This window comes from Clupea harengus, chromosome 23, assembly GCF_900700415.2.
Source record: "Clupea harengus chromosome 23, Ch_v2.0.2, whole genome shotgun sequence".
NCBI lineage: Eukaryota > Metazoa > Chordata > Actinopteri > Clupeiformes > Clupeidae > Clupea > Clupea harengus.
Genome location: NC_045174.1, coordinates 25193699 through 25201128, shown reverse-complemented (window position 1 = coordinate 25201128; position 7430 = coordinate 25193699). Strand labels below are relative to the sequence as shown.

General features: G+C 48.3%; 1 protein-coding gene across 2 annotated transcripts in view; it reads left to right on the top strand.

The window, feature by feature from the left end:
• The first annotated feature begins 383 nt into the window (after positions 1 to 383).
• Positions 384 to 7430, top strand: part of LOC105893500 (chymotrypsin-like protease CTRL-1) — a 15061-nt gene continuing 8014 nt past the window's right edge. The window contains exon 1 of one of the 2 annotated variants that reach the window (XM_042703248.1): positions 384 to 555. The gene's annotated coding sequence lies outside the window, so the exon portion shown is untranslated. Of the gene's footprint in view, positions 556 to 7200; positions 7246 to 7430 lie in introns of those variants that run through there. The other variant, XM_031561134.2, reaches the window with a different exon arrangement.

Here is a 7430-nt window from a genome sequence, read left to right as displayed (position 1 = left end):
AATTAAACCTGTAATTCTATATTCAATTAAACCTGTCATAGCCTATATTCAATTAAACCTGTTATAGCCTGTATTCAATTAAACCTGTTATAGCCTATATTCAATTAAACCTGTAATTCTATATTCAATTAAACCTGTCATAGCCTATATTCAATTAAACCTGTTATAGCCTGTATTCAATTAAACCTGTCATAGCCTGTATTCAATTAAACCTGTAATTCTATATTCAATTAAACCTGTAATTCTATATTCAATTAAACCTGTTATAGCCTGTATTCAATTAAACCTGTTATAGCCTGTATTCAATTAAACCTGTCATAGCCTATATTCAATTAAACCTGTCATAGCCTATATTCAATTAAACCTGTCATAGTCTATATTCAATTACATTTTTTTTTTTTTTTTAAATAGACCTCAGTCGTCAGTGTCCAGCATGAGGGAGAGGCGGTTAGGATTAAGACTGTTAATGAGTCAAACAGAAAAGGTCAAAGTTCATCCTAAACCTGGCTAACTTTAGAGACAAATTTGGGCCGTGCGTTTTGAATAATATGTGAGGTATGTGTTAAAAAGGCTGCTTCACCAGCTGCATCCAGCTGTGCACCCCTACTGTGCCGGCCACTCACGGGACCTGGGGTCCATGAAAGGTCAGCCTATCAGTTGATCCCAGAGTTCCGTGGGGCTCGTGCACAGTGGAATTTCACTGACCATTTGGTCAAACCCCAACAGTTTCTAAACGGTTTCAAGGCTCCCCTTCATCTACACTATATAAGGCCGACCCTCCTCTGGCCAAGTTGTGGGTCAAGTCGAGCGGTGTTGGAGAAGTCATCATCAAGGAGCACATCGGACAATATCACGATCAGAGACATTCACTTTCATTCTTGCCGTGCGTCATTGAGAATGTGAGTGTTTGTGATATGTGTCATCTGTATAATTTGTATTTCACTTGTTACCGTCACTTCAATCAGTTAATGTTAGTAACGGGAGATAATGGAATGTTCACCGTTACGCGGCACGGTGTGAAAGGAACATATCCGTAGTTAATCATAGCCGTAATATTCATAGTGTATATACTGTTTCATTCTTGTTGTATATATCATCTTTATTGTATTTAATTGTATATATTTGTCATTTGTATTGTTAATAGAAACCACGGATTCATGTCTATCATTTCACGGATTCTATCAGTCAGTTGACGGTTCAAACACGGATTCAAATGTGGATATAAGTCCCTTTACACGGGATAATTATATTCACAGGCATCATTCATTCATCAACCACTTCATGTCTTAACTGAGTGTGTGTGTGTGGAAATAAATCAATCATCATTGGAACATTGGCATCCGTTCTTGTTCTAACCGGACAGACCTGTGGCGATTGTCACCTATTTCACAACCAGTAATACAGTCCTTTTGGGTTTCATTCAATTCAAATATCACCCTATTTTATATGGTCCTTCGAGCCGGATATTACAATTACCACAGTTAAGGATGTCAATGCCAAGAGACAACACTCGTGCTCGCCGTGTTGGTCATCAGCCCCGCTGCTTGGATGACTACTCGGTGAAGCTCTGGAGGCCTCATCCACTTCAGACACACGCACTCCCAGACCAAGCCGTTGGTGGAGCCATCAGTCCCAGCCATGTGGACGCTCTAGCCCCACCTGCTGGACAGAAGCAGTCAAGCCCACTCCCAGAGGCATTCCTCTCAGCTCTCAGGGAGATGCGGGAGGACAATCAACAATTAAGACTTGATATGCAGCAAATTGTCCAAGCCCTCTCACCACGTGCATCAGATGCACCACCAGCTCCAACCACCAGCTTCGCTGCCGCATCCAGAGGACGACCCCACGTCGCAGACAGTGGGGTATCCTATTCAAGGCTTCCCTTCCCGGATTTCTCATCCACGCCGCTGACAACCAGGCAGCCCTTCCTTCAGCCAGTGGATGACCTGCAAGGTGTGCCGTGGACTACGTCTCATCATTCTCAGCTGGTGGTCCAACCAGATGATGACACGTCTCCGTGGCAGGTGCCACGCCCACATCATCCACCTCAACAGTTTGTGGCTGAGCTGACTGATCATATGCGGAGCATGCATATGCGTCCAGAGCACAGCCCAGCTGCTCACGCACCGCCATCTCAGGTACCAACACCGCAGTACATGGTGCCATTCACCCCTCCTCGCACCTCATCAGCTCGTCCTTACAACCCAGCATCATACCCGGTTGCTGGACTGAGGCCACTAGGGCAGGGTCCCTACGACGGGCCACCTACCCCTCCCCGACGAGAGAGCACCTACAGAGGACCAAAGCCTCACATCCCGTGCTTCACAGATGAAGACCCCCGCCAGTTTGCCCGCCTGAAGCTGGCATTGGAGAACATCCTGCCTGCGGATGCGACTGAGCGGTTCAAGTACCAGATCCTGGTCGACCACCTGAAGCTGGAGGATGCTCTGCTGATAGCAGACTCCTACTGCAACAGCCGGTATCCTTACACCAACACCATGGCATCACTCACCGAGCTGTATGGCCAGCCACACAGGCTGGCTCTGCAGCGCATCAACGAGGTCCTTGCTGAATCTCCAGTCAAGAGCGGTGACAGCAGGGGGTTCCGCCTGTTCGCACTAAAGGTGCGGGCCCTTGTGGGGATGTTGGACCAGCTGGGGAAAGAAGGGCGAACAGAACTGGAGTGTGGGTCACATGTGTCACGACTGCTGTCAAAGCTTCCACATGACCTGCGCATCCAGTTCAAACGCTACATCGACCCCATTCGGACACCAATCCCCACACTGCTGGACTTTTCTTACTGGCTGGAGAAGGAGGTCCGTGTTCAGCAGGATGAGGTGCCATTCATCCACTCCAGAGCACCGCTGGAAGAGCCACCTGACCGCCAGAAAGGCGCCAGGTCGAATCAGAGCCCAGCCGTGCACTTAACCACTGTCCTGCTTGGGTGTGACTCACCTGTTAAGGCAGTCGAGCCCACCAAGACAGCACAGCCCTCACCACGGAAGCCAGAGCAGCCACCGAAGTACTGTCCGTTCTGCCACAGCATCCAGCACTACTTCAACCAGTGCACAGCCTTCAGAGTGCTGTCAAAGGATCAGAAGGTCAGCTGGATCCAGACAGGGAAACGGTGCCGGAGGTGTGGGAGAGATCATCCAACAGTGCAGTGCTACCTCAAGGCCAGATGTCAGACATGCAATCTGACGCATCTGGAAGTGCTGCACGAGTTGAACATCAGACCGCAGAAGCCAGCCCCCGCCATTCATCAGCCAGTGACGTACTACCTTGATCCTGCCAGGAGGGGTAGTAGTGTGCTGCTGAAGCTGGTGAAGGTGTGCTTGTACAATGGCAACAGGAAGATGGAGACGTACGCCATCTTGGACGACGGTTCCGAGCGCACAATGCTGCTTCACAGTGCAGCTCAGGAACTGGGTCTTCAAGGACGGAAGGAGGATCTGGCACTCCGGACTATCCGTCAGGACGGCAAGTCTGTGCCAGGGAGGTCAGTTTCCTTTTCCGTGGCATCAGCCAGTCACCCTCAGAAGCGGTTCAGGATAGAGCAAGCTTTCACCTCAGCAAAGCTTAGCTTATCCACCCACTCATACCCGCTCAAAGCCCTGCAGAAGGCATATCATCACCTCAGAGGTCTGCCCCTGCAGTCATTCAGTCAGGCCCAACCACTGCTCCTCATCGGGTCTGACTACCCTCATCTCATCACCCCAGTTGAGCGAGTGCACCTAGGCCCACCAGGTGGACCGGCTGCACTGAACACTCGCCTGGGTTGGACACTGCAAGGCCCGTTCAAGGTACCCCTGCATCAGTCCTCCACCCCTCAGTGTCTACTCACTGGGACTCATCCTCCAACAGTTGAGCTGCCTCATCACATGGCTCAGCCCTGGCAGATGGATGTCTTGCCCTCCCCGAATGTGAAGCTCATCACATGGTCAAAGCAGGACACAGCCACTGTCAGGTCACAGGAGGAGAAGACAGTCAGAGTGAAGGTGGATCGCCTGCCTCATCAAGCACTCCAACAGTCCGTCCTTGGTCCCCGGTGTGGCACTGGGAAACGGCTGCGTCAGGAGTCCATCCGTGCAGAGGCACGGAGCAGCAAAGGCACAAGGAAGAAGCCTTCCCCGTCAGCAGGAAGAGACGGGTCAGCATTCTACGAGCCTGCTAACCTGCGGAAGTCAATCTTCTGTGGTAACGTCTCTGTGACCTCTGCTCAGTCTCTTCCAGATCCCGGAGGTTTCAGCAGCTACCAAGAGCTGCTGGAGGCCTCTATCAGAGCATGTCATGGGGCGGCCACGCCCACAGACCCCGCAGCAGAGGACGTCAGGCAAGCTGAGCTTGCTCTCCTCCGGACAGTTCAGAGAGACTGCTTCCCGGAGGAATTCATTCTTCTTTCTACAGGGAAACCTGTCCCTGCAGCCAGCAGACTGCACACGTTGGCTCCAGAGTTCGACTCAGGGGTCCAGCTGATCCGTGTGGGGGGGCGGCTCCGCAGGTGTGAGTCCCTGGAGGAGGTCGCATTGCACCCCATAGTGCTGGATCCTCATCACCCCATCACCAAGCTCATTATCCAGGATGGTGACAGCCGGCTCATGCATTCAGGCCCGGACAGGGTGGTTTCTGAGCTACGGCGACGGTTCTGGATCTTGAGGGGGAGACAGGCCGTCAGGAAGCACCAGCACGGCTGTGCTGAGTGCCGAAGATGGCGCAGCAACTCAGTCATTTCCAGAATGGCTGACTTTTCACCCATCAGCTTGCGGCTTTCCAGGCCGCATTATATTTCAACAGGTGTGGTTGCTTCAAACTACACCTCATCAGCATACGGACAGCGCAGATCCAGGTCGAGGACCGGACCTACACGTGGCCCGTTGCCATCAGACTCCCATCATTCCTGCAGGATGCAACTGGCTCACTTCATGGACAACAACTTTGCTACGCAAAGTTGAGGGCGGCTGTTAAAAAGGCTGCTTCACCAGCTGCATCCAGCTGTGCACCCCTACTGTGCCGGCCACTCACGGGACCTGGGGTCCATGAAAGGTCAGCCTATCAGTTGATCCCAGAGTTCCGTGGGGCTCGTGCACAGTGGAATTTCACTGACCATTTGGTCAAACCCCAACAGTTTCTAAACGGTTTCAAGGCTCCCCTTCATCTACACTATATAAGGCCGACCCTCCTCTGGCCAAGTTGTGGGTCAAGTCGAGCGGTGTTGGAGAAGTCATCATCAAGGAGCACATCGGACAATATCACGATCAGAGACATTCACTTTCATTCTTGCCGTGCGTCATTGAGAATGTGAGTGTTTGTGATATGTGTCATCTGTATAATTTGTATTTCACTTGTTACCGTCACTTCAATCAGTTAATGTTAGTAACGGGAGATAATGGAATGTTCACCGTTACGCGGCACGGTGTGAAAGGAACATATCCGTAGTTAATCATAGCCGTAATATTCATAGTGTATATACTGTTTCATTCTTGTTGTATATATCATCTTTATTGTATTTAATTGTATATATTTGTCATTTGTATTGTTAATAGAAACCACGGATTCATGTCTATCATTTCACGGATTCTATCAGTCAGTTGACGGTTCAAACACGGATTCAAATGTGGATATAAGTCCCTTTACACGGGATAATTATATTCACAGGCATCATTCATTCATCAACCACTTCATGTCTTAACTGAGTGTGTGTGTGTGGAAATAAATCAATCATCATTGGAACATTGGCATCCGTTCTTGTTCTAACCGGACAGACCTGTGGCGATTGTCACCTATTTCACAACCAGTAATACAGTCCTTTTGGGTTTCATTCAATTCAAATATCACCCTATTTTATAGTATGTGTGTGTGCAAAAATGTGTATGTTTTTTTTCTGTGAACACACGTATATATGTGTTTGTTTTTCTCTCTGTGTGTGTGTGTGTGTGTGTGTGAATATATGTATGTATTTTACTGTTACTGTGTGTGTGTGTGTGTGTGTGTGTGTGTGTGTGTGTGTGTTCAGAGAGAGTTGTAAGAGGGCGTTTAAGCAGGCAGTACCTGGGGGGTATTCGTCGTAGCTCGCTAAACGGTTAGCGAGCTAATTTTCAGGCTAAGATAAAAAACGCCCCTCTTTTTGGTTCGTGGAAGCAACTTTTGATAAATCACCATAGTTACATATCGATTAGCACTAACCTGCTCCAGGGCAGGCTAACTTAAGTGTAGCTGGATAAGCTTGCCACACCCCCGGAAAAAGGAGGGATCCCATTGACCAAGGACTGATATTAGAGTTAGATTAGCGGAGGGAGAGAGTTCTTTGCGATCGCCAAGATCCATTATTCTTGTATGAGCGCTACCGATTCAGCCGACAAGGAATCATTAATTTACAAGACCTTCTCGAGTCATTTATTGCAAACACCACATTGACTGTCTTGCGCTTTTTTGCGAGTGGTACATTTTTGTAGTGTCGGTGATGCGGAGAACAAAGCACTCATAATTATATGAGTGTTATTAGTACACCATAGCATATCATTATTGTAGAAAATGATTACGGTGGACTCATGATAAGAATAGAGAGAAATACAGACAATTTATTTTCACTGCTTCAATTTATTTTATTTGTTATTAATACATTTAGTCATTTAACAGACGCTTTTATTCAAAACGACTTCCAAGGGAATGTAAAACTACATTGAGGATGGAGGTGAGGGGATTTGAACTAGCAACCATGCAGATGCAAACCGGAAGATGAAACCTCTGTACCAGCTGACACTTGGCGTCAGGTATTCATACATAGATATCACCCTATAAACATCCCAACACACCTTGCTCTCACAGCGGTGGTGGTGTTGAATTTTGCCATGATTATGGTCTTGTATTCTTCATAAGCGTTCATGTTCATCTCCTACTCGCCAGCGGAGAAAAAAAGAGCCCTTTTCTTTGAGTTTAGAACCATTATACCGTTAGAAAATCATGGTTTTGGTGATCGACCTTTGCTGCCTTTTGAAGTAGGACGTGCACGCGCAAAAGCCATGATAACTTTAGCCTGCTTGAAATTAACCACATGATTAGGATGCGGGTCAGCCGTTAACGAACCGATATTTGCTGTTCTCAATCAGCTCGCTAATCTTAACGGGCTAAAAGGCCAATTGATTAACTTAGCTTCAATCCTACGACGAACGTACCCCAAGAGGCGTAATAAAATGCTGTGTGTGTTGTGGTGCCCCAAGCTGCATTTGGGTTCCACTTGGTTTAAGCGTGGGTGATTTTCCTTACCAGGCCTATACAAGGCAGACTTTAGGACCCTGGGGAGGTGTTCTGGGGACTAGGCAGGTCGGGCTTTCCCTAATTGAAAGCTCACCTGCAGATTGTTTGACTAGTTGCTGATCAGTGCCAATCTAGTCAAACAAAAGGGTTTAAAGAGTCAGTAAGAAGGACTGGAG